This window comes from Panulirus ornatus, chromosome 4 (assembly GCF_036320965.1).
Source record: "Panulirus ornatus isolate Po-2019 chromosome 4, ASM3632096v1, whole genome shotgun sequence".
NCBI lineage: Eukaryota > Metazoa > Arthropoda > Malacostraca > Decapoda > Palinuridae > Panulirus > Panulirus ornatus.
Window position 1 is genome coordinate 59,351,608 of NC_092227.1, and position 14,511 is coordinate 59,366,118.

Consider the following 14,511-nt stretch of genomic DNA (forward strand, 5'->3'; position numbering starts at 1 on the left):
AGACGTAGCTAGGACGCCATTTGGTAAACATGCGACTGTCCAACACAGACAACGAGCGTATCATAAACTTATTATGTGGAAAAGAAGGGGAATTGTTTACAAATTTTATCAACAATAAAGTTATCCAATTTGTATAGACCTTCACTAATATTAAGATTATGACTCTGTGTATTTGATATATATATATATATATATATATATATATATATATAAACTTTCACATTTTGCCTCCATTTCTACAGCTTTCCTAAGACATCCATAAGTACGTGGTCAAGATCCGTGTTTTTGTTGTTCATTTTTTGTCGCCTGACATAATCCAGAGCTTCCTATGACCTCTCCCTCCATGTAGGTGAGGTCGTACTAATTTCCAGCATTGACCGTTTGTAACATTCAATAAGAATATAAAAAAGGTGTTTTACTGAGACGCGCCCCTGTTTTGAATAAGCGTCTTGCCTGTGAGCTGAGGCATGATGCAGAGTCACAGGGTCATAATGTGCTGCTGCGCAATGCTTGCGAGTGCTTTCACTAGCAGACACTAGTTTCATCACAAGTCGAAAGCTCTTGCTCACGACTCATATAAACTTTTGGGTTACAGTGTGCAGGAAGCCAGGCAGGAGAGATGACAGTGGTGATCCGAGCAGCGACTCATTGAATTACTGGTGTGTCATAAGATACACTTTTGTTTTTAATACTCCAATAAGAATGGTTGTCTCATATGTCATTTGAAACAGGTAATTAGATGAAGAGGGAATTGTGAAAGGCACGGTCACATAGTATGATGTGGACTGATGAAACTCAATGGCAGAGCAAACCATCACTTTGTATGTTGTTGATTTACTGCTGCATTATCCCTGGTCGCAGCTTGGATATAGTCTTTGAGCGACGCTGGAGGTTTCTCGATATCGCAAACAACTCTCTAGGTACGACCCTTGCAGCTGGAGGTGACTCTGCTGTAGATACGACTCTTGTAGCTGGAGGTGACTGTGCCAAGCTGTGCTACCTGTATAATCGTGTGTTACCACCTCCCGCTACGTGTGGCAGAGAAGTGTGACGACGATCACATAGGATGAACTTTTGCCGTCCAGAGGCCCGCGTGGTAGAGAAGTGTAGCAATTACATGGCATCATTTCACTTTAAAAGTAACCCAAGGAAGTGATAACTGGAAGCCTTGGCTCTCCCCTTTCATTTCTACAGACATTTCCCCTTTAAAAGAGGACCACAAACACACCTTCCTTTAAACGTATCGAGAATCATGATACCCAAGAAATACAAAGAAAAAAAAGAAAAGAAAAGGTAAGAGAGATTTGAAAGTGTGCGGGGCACGTGGGCTGGCAGGCTGGTCATTCTCAGTCTCCAAGGCGTCAGAACCTATGGTTAACTGAGATCATTTCTCCGTGTAAAAGTGTACCGTAATGTGGACATTATGTAAGGACAGTGATGTTATACTCGCTGGAGTTTATACATGGAGCTTCGTTTTAAGACTTGCACTACTCAAATTCTTAATAAGAGTAAACAATTACAGTGAAGCCTGTAAGACTTCGTAAGCAACACGATAATTTTTCCCCACGAAGAAAGAAAGAAAAAACCTTACTAAACCATCCATAGATGTGGTTATAACGCAGACTGCCGCCGGCGGACTCTTGCTACAGCCCCGTTGTAATAAGAAGAGTGGTGAGAGGCTGGCCTTGGAGCGAGGGGCAGGTTGGTGGCTCGGCATTACATAAAGCGAGGGCGGGAACCGACTGGAGCACATCCTTACAGACGTCCTCGCTCTTCAGGTTTACCTCCCAGGTGAGTCCTCCCTCCACCGGTCCCCGCTCATCTGCCCAACCAAAGCACTGGTTGATTGATTTTTCTCGACACCAGCCGGTTATCTGTATACACACCCTCAGCTCTGGGTAGCTGTATAGCCGGTTATTTACGTACACCCATAGCTCTGAGTAGGTGCACAGCCGGTTATTCATATACATCCAAGAGTTCTCTCTCTGGGTAGGTGCACAGTTCTGACAGCAGTTGCTCTGTATATCCAGTCTGACCGCCGATTAAGTGTATGATATAGAAACTATGTACTTATTCACTTGATAACTGGTTAGGCCTGTCTTTCAAACCTTAATCTATTGTTGATATTGTCAGCGGGCTGGTTAGATGTCAGGAGAGACATGAAAGAAAGTGGGCCAGATGAAATCTGCAGATCTTATAATTATGTAATAACCACACGAACCTACTCATGGAAGCCACGCAGATATCTGCATCCATTTGGTGTTGACTGGTGGACGTATTTCTCTTTTATTTTATGGCTATGTTTTGGAATGAAAGGACACAACTCTACCTGATCTACATTCGTGGTTAAAAACTGGTTTAGAACGAATTTACACAGTTATGACTATGTATTGTTACTTTTTTTTTTTTTTTTACAGATGTTTGATGTAAAGGATGCACCCCGGCAAAAAAAAAAAAAAGTGTGGCATCTGGGTGGGGATGAGATCAGTGAAGGGATGATAATATATGAGTACATAGCAGGGAACACACATGAGGATGGTTGATTACTGTGCGTTCACGGTCGTTGTGCATATGGGTAACTTAGTATATCATACTCTTACATCTTTCCAATGCTTCAAATTCTCCGCTAAACCTGTGTGTGAAAGTTGAGAGTAAATGTGAATAAGAGCAAGGTTAGTAGTTTCAGTAGGGTTGAGGGACAGCTTATTTGGAGGTAAGTTTGAGTAAAGAAAAACTGGCGGAAGTGAAGTGTTCTAGATATCTGGGAGTGGATTCAGCAGCGGCTGGAACCACGGAAGCGTAAGTCACAGGGTAGGGGAGGGGACGAAGGTTCTGGGAGCATTGAAGAATGTGTGGAAGGCGCGAACGTTATCTCAGAGAGCAAAAATGGGTATGTTTGAAGGAATAGTGGTTCCAACAATGTTATATGGTTTCGAGGCATGGGCTATAGATAAGGTTGTGCGGAGGAGGGTTGATGTGTTGGAAATGAAATGTTTGAGGACAATATGTGGTGTGAGGTGGTTTGATCGATTAAGTAATGAAAGGGTAAGAGAGATGTGTGGAAGTAAAAAGAGTGTGGTTGAGAGGGCAGAAGAGGGTGTGTTGAAATGGTATGGACATATGGAGAGAATGAGTGAGGAAAGATTGACAAAAAGGATATATGAGTCACATTCTTCAACGCTCCCAGAACCCTCGCCCCCTCCCCTACCCTGTGACTCACTTCCGCGTCCATGGTTCCATCCGCTGCTAAATCCACTCCCAGATATCTAAAACACTTCAATTCCTCCAGTTTTCCCCCATTCAAACTTACCACCTAATTAACTTGTCCCTCAACCCTACTGAACCTAGCAACCTCATTCTTATTCACATTCACTCTCAGCTTTCTTCTTTCACACATTTACCAAACTCAGTCACCAACTTCTGCAGTTTCTCATGTGTGGAAGTAAAAAGAGAGCAGAAGAGGGTGTGTTGAAATGGTATGGACATATGGAGAGAATGAGTGAGCAAAGGTTGACAAAGAGGATATATGTCACATTCTTCACCGCTCCCAGAACCTTCGCCCCCTCCCCCACCCTGTGACTCACTTCCGCTTCGTTGGTTCCATTCGCTGCTCAGCCCACTCCCAGATACCTAAAACAGAGAGGTCAGATATGGTTATATTTGAAGGTATAGTAGTCCCAACAATGTTTTATTAATGAGAGGCATAGCTTATAGATGAATATGTGCGGCGGAGGGTGGATATGTTGGAAATGTAATGTTTGACGACGATTTGCTGTATGAGGTGGTTTGACTGAGTAATAATAGGGTAAGAGAGATGTGTGGAAATAGAATAGGTGTGGTTAAGAGAACCATAGACAGTGAGGTGAAATGGTATGGTCATATGGATAGAATGAATAAGGAAAGGTTAACAAAGATGATATATGTGTAAGAAGTGGAGGAGACAAAAAGGGGGAGACCATATTGGAGGTGAAAGAATGGAGTGAAAAATTTTTTAAGCGATCGGGGCCTGAACATGCAGGACGGTGAAAGGCGTGCACGGAATAAAATGAATTGGAACGGTATGGTATACAGGGGCTGACGTTCTGTTAATGGACTTAACCAGGGTATATGAAACGTGCGAAGTAAATCATGGAAAGGTTTTTGAGGCCTGTCTGTGGATAGGGAAGTGTGGTTTCGGTGTATTACACATGACAGCTAGAGAATGGACGTGTACGAATGTAGCCTTTCTTCGTTCGTTCCTGGTGCTACCTCTCTACTGCTAAAAACATCGTTCAAGTATGAAATATATATAGAGCGGAAATCGCACTTAGTAAGAGTTCAGGTGATTTATCTATACATTACAATCCAAAGCATGTTTCACGGAGGAAATTCGCCTCATAAGGTGCCAACAGTTGACAATGTTTCAGATCACAACACAAGCACAAACGCTTGTACATGCTGTTACCGCCATGCCAGAGTAGAAACAGAGCGGATGGGGGGGGGGGGGGGGGCTAGTGGTTAGGGAGGGTTCCACGGGAGTCTGGGTGACAGACACCACTATCAGGTCGGTTGCGTTACCGCGTGACGTCACACTTACCAAGTCACGCACATCCGCAGTAGTGTGGCGCTGACCAACCACCACAGACTAATGCTATCAGGGAGCACCCCATCCCTCGTTGCCTAACGGTACTACGGATCATTCCACTCCCCGAAGACTAACGGTACTAACGGGAATCCCATCCCCAGTACACTAAGTGCATGACGGAGTATCCGATCCCCGTAAACTGAAGCCGACATCCCTGTGTAGACTAACGGTACTCCGGTGTAACCCCAGCGATACCACATACTCACCCCAGACTCTTAAGAGTGAACGAGACAACACATCCACACAGACCAACAGAACCATGATCTAGCTCACTGCCACAGACCAACGGTGCCAACAATGAACCTCATCCCAAGGAAGCCAACAAAGCCACGGCGCACGCCATCCCCGCACATTGATGGACGTACAAGCGCAGTCTATTCACGCGGATCATCGCTAGGCCGGCTTCCCATTCCTGCAGACACCAGGAGTTTCGACGCACCTCATCTCAGCTGATGAAGTAAGTAGAGGACACTCCAGTCTGATAAGACCAAGGAATCCACGTGGGACGACCCCATCCCCTGCAGACCAACAGGGCCGCTGTGCACCCCATCCTCACAGACGAACGAAGGCAGTGGCTCATCTAATCCCGTAGAAAGAAGAGAAGGAGGCGCAACGCACCCTCTCCCCACGGATGAAGTGACCACGGAACACCTCATTTTTGCAGAACAAAGGAGCCATAGGACACATCATTCGCGCAGCTGCTGTACGATAACAGCACCACGAAATATTTCGTTCATTAAAACTTTCACGATTTTTTTTTTCTAATCTGCCTGATCGTTATCAGTTATACAAAACATACCACCAGACCTGTCTGCAAGAGGAGTTTGACTGTTTTATTAGTGACCATCTATTTAGCAGTCCACGTACTGCTATGTTCCACGTACCCTTACTCCTCCTCATCCTCCTCCTCCTTCTCCTTCTCCTTCTCCTTCTCCTTCTCCTCCTCCTCCTCCTCCTCCTCTTCCTCCTCCTCCTCCTCCTCCTCCTCCCATACAGTGTTACCAGCTAAGTTGTCATACACATACTTTGTACGTGCTTTCAAACTCCTGTGGCCTAGTGTATATACAAGTGCTGTTTCCCTAAATGTCTCCCATTCCTTTACCCATTCCAGTAGTTTTTTTTCACTTTCACTTTGTGCCATTCTTCACCCGAACTCTCTTCATTCAACTATTCTTCACAGAGTCTTTCAAAACAATAACATCGAAAAGTCTTTCTTTCGCACCGCTGTCCGTCAATGCATGATCTGGTGAAGCCTGTCCACCATCATCCTCACTGGCCAAGTATCCTTATTCATGTCATTCTGTTTACACCAAGTTTTTCAGATCACTTACTCTTTTTCAGCACATAACGCCATAAGCAGTTCACCACTGGCGTTCACGACACCGGGTACCTCATGCCCCCACTTCAACTGCCACATCACCAAGTCTTGCATCCAGTTCACACATCACTGATACTCGCTCCCTCACATCAGTTTTGCTAATGCACTCACTCAGCACTTCAAAGAACATTTGCGTCTCTCTCTCTCTCTCTCTCTGTCTCTGTCTCTGTCTCTGTCTCTCTCTCTCTCTCTCTGTCTCTCTCTCTCTCTCTCTCTCTCTCTCTCTCTCTCTCTCTCTCTCTCTCTCTCTCTCTCTCTCTCTCTCTCTCTCTCTCTCTCTCTCTCTCTCTTTCCCCCAGGGTCAAAGCACTAACAATCACCAACTTATTGTAAACCACTTTCATTTTCACCCACATCTTCAGCAGAAGTGCCGCCCTCTCCTTTGCCTTCACCCAAACACTAACACCAAACATCCTTAGGACATTCCTGAGTCATTCTTGCCCCTTTCACTTTCAGCTCAGCTTTATTCAGAGCCAGAACATTTCAGACCCTCTTGCAAGACGTACTACGCCTTTCATCCTGGTCCCATCCTGCCAGAATCAGGTTACCACCAGACTCAAGCTTAAGTTACCGGCATAACCCTGCCAGACAAATTAGGTTAACTAACCCGCCTTGTCAGACGTTGGTAATCAGACTTGCCCTGCTTGATATAAGATAGCAGAGCCACACTATCAGGCTCAGGTTACCATACCTGCCGTGCCAAACTGGATACCACACCCACCTCATCAGACTCACACAACCAGTCCCTCTCTATCACACCCAGAATATCAGACCCCACTCTACCCCAAACACAAGATATCAGACCGTCACCGATGTACTCAAGTACCATTGTAAATACCTAGAACCACATCTTTAAGACACTGATCCTGTTGGACCAAGTTTGTCACACTGCAATGAACAAACATGGGCTGTCGACTCGATCTTGAGTTTACAACCCTTCAGGACAACCTCAGTGGCAGTTTTGAAGTGAAATATGTTCAAGATATGAAGAGAATCCTGAGATTTTGGAGAGAATTATTCCAGGGACATGGCAGGTCCAAGATAGATGAGATGTTAATGTAATATTAGATATATTGATAGAATCGAGGGATCTTATATAAGAATCTTTTAAGTAAACAAGAAAGTCTGTGTGAACGTGAAAGAGAAATTAGGTGAAAGGTATCTAATCATATCTAATATTTTCATAACTTTGAAAAATGTTATCTGAGTTCGAACTGAGAGCAGTCGTCGACGCGAGACAAAAAGAGCAAGTGAGGAAGATTGATATTCAAGGGAAACAGAGAAGTGAAGCATTGCGTCACCAGCACAGTAGTGAGCATAATTCTAGGTGGAAATATTACATATGAGAAGGAGAAGGGTAGAGATGGTGAGGAAAGGAGACCTTGATTTATAAACAACTTCACAATCGGGGGTTTTAAAACAGTACTAGAAATTAATATACAGGTTAAGAGGAGAGAGCCGAAGGAGTGAAACACAAAGTTACATACTTGGGTCAGACCCCGCTAAGAGATTTTGCGGTACCTAGGACATGGGAGTAGATAATATCTACTATTGGATCTCATCTTACGGAAACCACACAGGTGGTCAGAAAGAAGACTGAGAATAAAGACATTTTGAGAACGTACGATTTCAGAAGAGGTTCGAAGACTCGCGAAACGGCAGAGGTCACTTCTGTGGGGAAAAAGTATTAGAATTGTCTCCATTTAGGTAATAAATGATAAAAGCAGATGGATGTTTCTTTTAGGACACGAAAATGAATATCATGAAGGGTTTATATTTTATTTGCCAGACGGGAAGGGTCACAAGCTTCGTGTATCGTGTACTACTCTCACATGTTTGGCCGTCCTACATATACAAAGCTTCTTGACAGAGTCGAGACAAAAAGGAAACCTACCTAACGGCTTTCCTAGTCTGACCTCTTGACTTGACCCACTTGCTCTTGGCCGTGATGTTAGTTCTAATTTCCTTCTTTTTTACTCGTAGGTATATCTGCAGTTAATGTCAGCAGGCTACTCCGGTGTGGCCGTTTCACACGATGTCAGCATGGTTTTCTACACTGATGAACTTTGAAGCTCTTTATATGTCTTTACGTTATTTCTATCTTCTATTGACCACGACCTAATCTCTCTTTAAACGCCATGTTTCCCGCCACCTCAAGGACTCTTCAGTTATTCGTGTGCCTTTTGCGAGGAGACGGTTTCTTCCTCCAGCGCCCCTGGTACCCCTGGGGCATTACTGCTGTCAGGGAGGCGCAACACGACTACACACGCTGCCAACTGTGAAACAGAAATGCATTTCATATTCATACAGACGCGCGCGCGCGCCAACACACACACACACACACACACACACACACACACACACACACATAATATATATATATATATATATATATATATATATATATATATATATATATATATATATATATATATATATATATATATATATAATTTATTTTTCATTTATTATACTTTATCGCTGTCTTCCGCCGTTAGTGAGGTAGCGCAAGGAAAGAGACGAAAGAATGCCCCAACCCACCCACATACACATGTATATACATAAACGCCCACACACGCACATATACATACGTATACATCTCAACGGATACACGCATATGCATACTCAGACATATACATGTATACACATGTACGTATTCATACTTGCTGCCTTCATCCATTTCCATCGCCACCCTGCCACACTGTGAAATTTGATTTCTTAACTACTTACCATTATGACCTGTCAGTTCCGTAATATCTCAACTATATATTTTCAGCCAAACAACACCCTAAATTCAACGGCCCGTTCTTTACTATTATTACACACACGGTCCTTCGTAGTGTAGCGTTTAGCGTTCCTGACTGTGAATCACATGCGTTCCCGCATGGTTTCGAATCCTGAGCACGGCAGTAATCCCACACCCAACCCAGATGTTCATTCTTACCCTCAGGGTGGGTCGATAAATGGGCACCTAGCATTGGCAGAACTGTGTGTGTGTGTCAGTGTGTGTGTGTGTGTGTGTGTGTGTGTGTGTGTGCGCTTGTGTGTGTGCTTAGACATCGAAGACTAAATATATGGCACATATATACAAGATCAAGAGACGGCAACACGAGTTAAAGCCCTCCCCGTAACAGATATACAATAAATCATAGTTATTTAAACACACACACACACACACACACACATGCGTGCATATAAAACATCTAATCCTGATGAAGTCACGCCATAGGTGTTCAACGAGTGTGAGGAAATACTGGGCAGCTCGCTTGACGTGACAAGGGAGTGGAAGAGAGCAGATGGAGTGCGTGTCTCTTGGTATCAGGAAATTTCACTATAGACCATTGTCTCTGACAAGTGTGCTCATTAAGGCACCTGGGGGAGGAGACATATAATCTGAAATCATGCGTAGTAAATTCTTGAGACGTCCATGAAAGATTGAACTCTTGTTTTACACTCAAGGTGACCCACTCCACGCTTCCCATAACACCAGTCCGCCAGCAGATCAGACGTAAATGGGGACATCTCGCACTCTCACTGTAAACCCACCTTCCCTGGGAATCACTCAATCTTTCTCCCTTCCTCCTCGCGCACACTTCCTTATCCACCCTGGAGAGATTTCTTTCTACATTTAGTGGCATTCCCCAACCACCATATGATCGCAACAGCTTCCACAAGGTATCTCCAGGGTATATATTTGAAGGTGTAGTAGACCCGGCAGCGTTTTGTTGGTGTGATTGCAGAAGAACGAAAGACGGTGGATTCGTTGGAAATGAAATGTGAGGACAATTTGCTGCATAAGCTGGGTGATCACGTAAGAAATGCCAGTGTAATAGCGAAGTGTGGTAGTAAGTGCAACTTGACCAAGAGAGCTGACAAGGGTGTATCGAAAAGGTTCAGGCATATGGAGAGGATAAATGAAAGAAGACTGACTAAAAGTATCCTCGTGTTAGAAGTAAAGAGAAAAAGAGGAATAGGATGACCGAGAAAGAGATGGAAGAAAGGATGGAGTGAATCAGGCATTGACGTGTGTTGGTCTGAATACGCAGAAGAGTGAAAATCGTGCATGGATAGAATGAATTGGATCGGTGTGATATACATGGGCCGACGTGTAGCCACTGAGTTGAACCTGGGAATATAAAGCGTTCAGGGGAAACCATGAATTAGTCCTTATGGCTTGACTGTAGATGGTGGGCTCTAGTTTCTGTAGTTTTATGACTGCTAGAGAACGTGTGCCTATTCCTGGCGGTACCTCGCTATCTCCTCTGAAGATGTAATACAAGAAAGTGCTCTGGGGACGCGTCGTGTTTCATTTATCCTCGTGGTTATCAGAAGATTGTTGATTGCGTGTCTCGTTGCAGAGAGAGAGAGAGAGAGAGAGAGAGAGAGAGAGAGAGAGAGAGAGAGAGAGAGAGAGAGAGAGAGATCGTAGATGCTGTGACCTTTCCGTACAGTAATTTCCACTTCGTTTCTAAAGGTTCAATAGGTATCACTGATGTAACCACTCAGTAGATCATCTCAAGGGAAAAAGAGATTCAACTTTTATCGAAGGCATAAGCAATCCATCAGACCGAAAAGACTGGTTTATGACATAAACGTGATCTCCACAGTTCAGGGCTACAGAGCCTTACCTGTGACAGGTTTTTTTTTCTTCCTCACATCTTAGTTTAAGTGATTACGTTTCTCTCTTACTCTCATTTGGTCGTTTTCTTGTGATTCGCGTCTTATCTGGACAAGAAAACATAAATGAAGTATATTATTGATAGATTTGTTCAGTCTTTTTTTTTTTTTTTTTTTTTTTTGTAATAAAGGGACGCGAAAATAACGAATTTTTGATAAAAATGCTTTCAGTCTTGACTGATATTTGATCATTATCCCTGGAGGCAAATCTTCTGTTCAGCTATAAACAGTTATCCAATATATATATATATATATATATATATATATATATATATATATATATATATATATATATATATATATATATATATTATTTTTTTATTTTTATACTTTGTCGCTGTCTCCCGCGTTTGCGAGGTAGCGCAAGGAAACAGACGAAAGAAATGGCCCAACCCCCCCCATACACATGTATATACATACGTCCACACACGCAAATATACATACCTACACAGCTTTCCATAGCTTACCCCAGACGCTTCACATGCCTTGATTCAATCCACTGACAGCACGTCAACCCCGGTATACCACATCGCTCCAATTCACTCTATTCCTTGCCCTCCTTTCACCCTCCTGCATGTTCAGGCCCCGATCACACAAAATCTTTTTCACTCCATCTTTCCACCTCCAATTTGGTCTCCCTCTTCTCCTCGTTCCCTCCACCTCCGACACATATATCCTCTTGGTCAATCTTTCCTCACTCATCCTCTCCATGTGCCCAAACCACTTCAAAACACCCTCTTCTGCTCTCTCAACCACGCTCTTTTTATTTCCACACATCTCTCTTACCCTTACGTTACTCACTCGATCAAACCACCTCACACCACACATTGTCCTCAAACATCTCATTTCCAGCACATCCATCCTCCTGCGTACAACTCTATCCATAGCCCACGCCTCGCAACCATACAACATTGTTGGAACCACTACTCCTTCAAACATACCCATTTTTGCTTTCCGAGATAATGTTCTCGACTTCCACACATTCTTCAAGGCCCCCAGAATTTTCGCCCCCTCCCCCACCCTATGATCCACTTCCGCTTCCATGGTTCCATCCGCTGCCAGATCCACTCCCAGATATCTAAAACACTTCACTTCCTCCAGTTTTTCTCCATTCAAACTCACCTCCCAATTGACTTGACCCTCAACCCTACTGTACCTAATAACCTTGCTCTTATTCACATTTACTCTTAACTTTCTTCTTCCACACACTTTACCAAACTCAGTCACCAGCTTCTGCAGTTTCTCACATGAATCAGCCACCAGCGCTGTATCATCAGCGAACAACAACTGACTCACTTCCCAAGCTCTCTCATCCCCAACAGACTTCATACTTGCCCCTCTTTCCAAAACTCTTGCATTTACCTCCCTAACAACCCCATCCATAAACAAATTAAACAACCATGGAGACATCACACACCCCTGCCGCAAACCTACATTCACTGAGAACCAATCACTTTCCTCTCTTCCTACACGTACACATGCCTTACATCCTCGATAAAAACTTTTCACTGCTTCTAACAACTTTCCTCCCACACCATATATTCTTAATACCTTCCACAGAGCATCTCTATCAACTCTATCATATGCCTTCTCCAGATCCATAAATGCTACATACAAATCCATTTGCTTTTCTAAGTAGTTCTCACATACATTCTTCAAAGCAAACACCTGATCCACACATCCTCTACCACTTCTGAAACCACACTGCTCTTCCCCAATCTGATGCTCTGTACATGCCTTCACCCTCTCAATCAATACCCTCCCATATAATTTACCAGGAATACTCAACAAACTTATACCTCTGTAATTTGAGCACTCACTCTTATCCCCTGTGCCTTTGTACAATGGCACTATGCACGCATATATATATATATATATATATATATATATATATATATATATATATATATATATATATATATATATATATATATATTTCACCGAATGTAAACAGATCCATTCTATCTAAGATACTTAAAAAGTATCCTAAGTTTGTTGTTAATATTCCATTTTTCACGTATCTTTTTATCTAGACCAATCAGGTCTGCTCAACGTTTGCACACGGGTCGTTTGATAAGCACGTTGTTTGATAATTCACTCGGTGATCGCCAAATCCTTACACGCATATTCCATGACTCTGTAAAAAGCAATGTGAGTCAGTCATGAAGGCCTCATCTCTGGACGCTCTGTGTGCTCTAGGAAGCCAGAGCTCACCTCCTAACTGTGTGCTCTAGGAAGCCAGAGCTCAGCTCCTAACTCTGTGTGCTCTAGGAAGCCAGAGCTCAGCTCCAACTCTGTGCGCTCTAGGAAGCCAGAGCTCAGCTCCTAACTCTGTGCGCTCTAGGACGCCAGAGCTCACCTCCTAACTGTGTGCTCTAGGAAGCCAAAGCTCAGCTCCTAACTCTGTGTGCCCTAGGAAGCCAGAGCTCAGCTCCTAACTCTGTGTGCTCTAGGAAGCCAGAGCTCACCTCCTAACTCTGTGTGCTCTAGGAAGTCAGAGCTCACCTCCTAACTCTGTGTGCTCTAGGAAGCCAGAGCTCAGCTCCTAACTCTGTGCGCTCTAGGACGCCAGAGCTCACCTCCTAACTGTGTGCTCTAGGAAGCCAGAGCTCAGCTCCTAACTCTGTGTGCCCTAGGAAGCCAGAGCTCAGCTCCTAACTCTGTGTGCTCTAGGAAGCCAGAGCTCACCTCCTAACTCTGTGTGCTCTAGGAAGTCAGAGCTCACCTCCTAACTCTGTGTGCTGTAGGAAGCCAGAGCTCACCTCCTAACTCTGTGTGCTCTAGGAAGCCAGAGCTCACCTCGTAACTGTGTGTGCTTTAGGAAGCCAGAGCTCACCTCCTAACTCTGTGTGCTCTAGGAAGCCAGAGCTCAGCTCCTAACTGTGTGTGCTCTAGGAAGCCAGAGCTCACCTCCTAACTGTGTGTGCTCTAGGAAGCCAGAGCTCAGCTCCTAACTGTGTGTGCTCTAGGAAGCCAGAGCTCACCTCCTAACGCGCTGAGAGAGGGCAGAACCCGGAGGGGTGAGAGTGTTTCATCATCTCCCCGTGACTATAAACCTACATACACAGTACAGCTTCAGCGCTCGTAAATTCGGCGACAGATATAACTGAGGTATTCTTGTAATGGCAGCTCACTCATTATATACCTTCCGAATTAAGCCTTTATGATTCTCCTTAAAGTTGATTGCTGATTCAGGAAGCGCTACTTTTGAAAACAAGTCAATGGAATATCACAAAAAAACACCGATTTAACCTTATCTCGAAGGTACTAAACTTACGTAAAGTGTTAGTTTACTGGTTTAGAGAAAGTATGACTGCTTATGATTAAGGGTCAGCTCTGTAAAATGTAAAAACAGATAAAAAAATCAGTAGGCCTTCTTGTCTTAACATTTAAGTGCCTTTTTTATATATATTTTTTCATCACTTTGACTTATATTCACCCTCGTCATCGATTTCCTATAATTCTTGTTTTTAACGAGAACATAATGAGTTATTACACTGATGTTATTGCTTAATGTGTTTTGAAACGAAAAAGTTAATATAGGAGAAGAAAGAACTTAAGAAGGCGTGAAAAATCATGAATCCAGATTAAGATACTTTTGATACTGATGAACACATTTGATCATTATCCCAGATAGCTAAACCTTTTAAGTAAATATTAATGACATAGTACTTACACTGGTCGGGCTGTGGTGAGGTATACTTGCTATTACCTTTTCCATTGTTTCAAGGGATGACACGGCACTTAGAAGAAACTTCTGATTCATCTTTTTCGCCACCGCCAACAGGATAGGTAGGAACGTACAGTAGATTCGCCAGTCTGTCGGCAAGAA

General features: G+C 43.6%; 1 protein-coding gene across 1 annotated transcript in view; it reads left to right on the plus strand.

Annotated features, from left to right (window-relative positions):
• Positions 1-1,716: 1,716 nt before the first annotated feature.
• The window catches only part of LOC139766522 (uncharacterized), a 27,251-nt gene continuing 14,456 nt past the window's right edge, over positions 1,717-14,511 (plus strand). The window contains exon 1 of the mRNA XM_071695286.1: positions 1,717-1,791. The gene's annotated coding sequence lies outside the window, so the exon portion shown is untranslated. The remainder of the gene's footprint in view (positions 1,792-14,511) is intronic.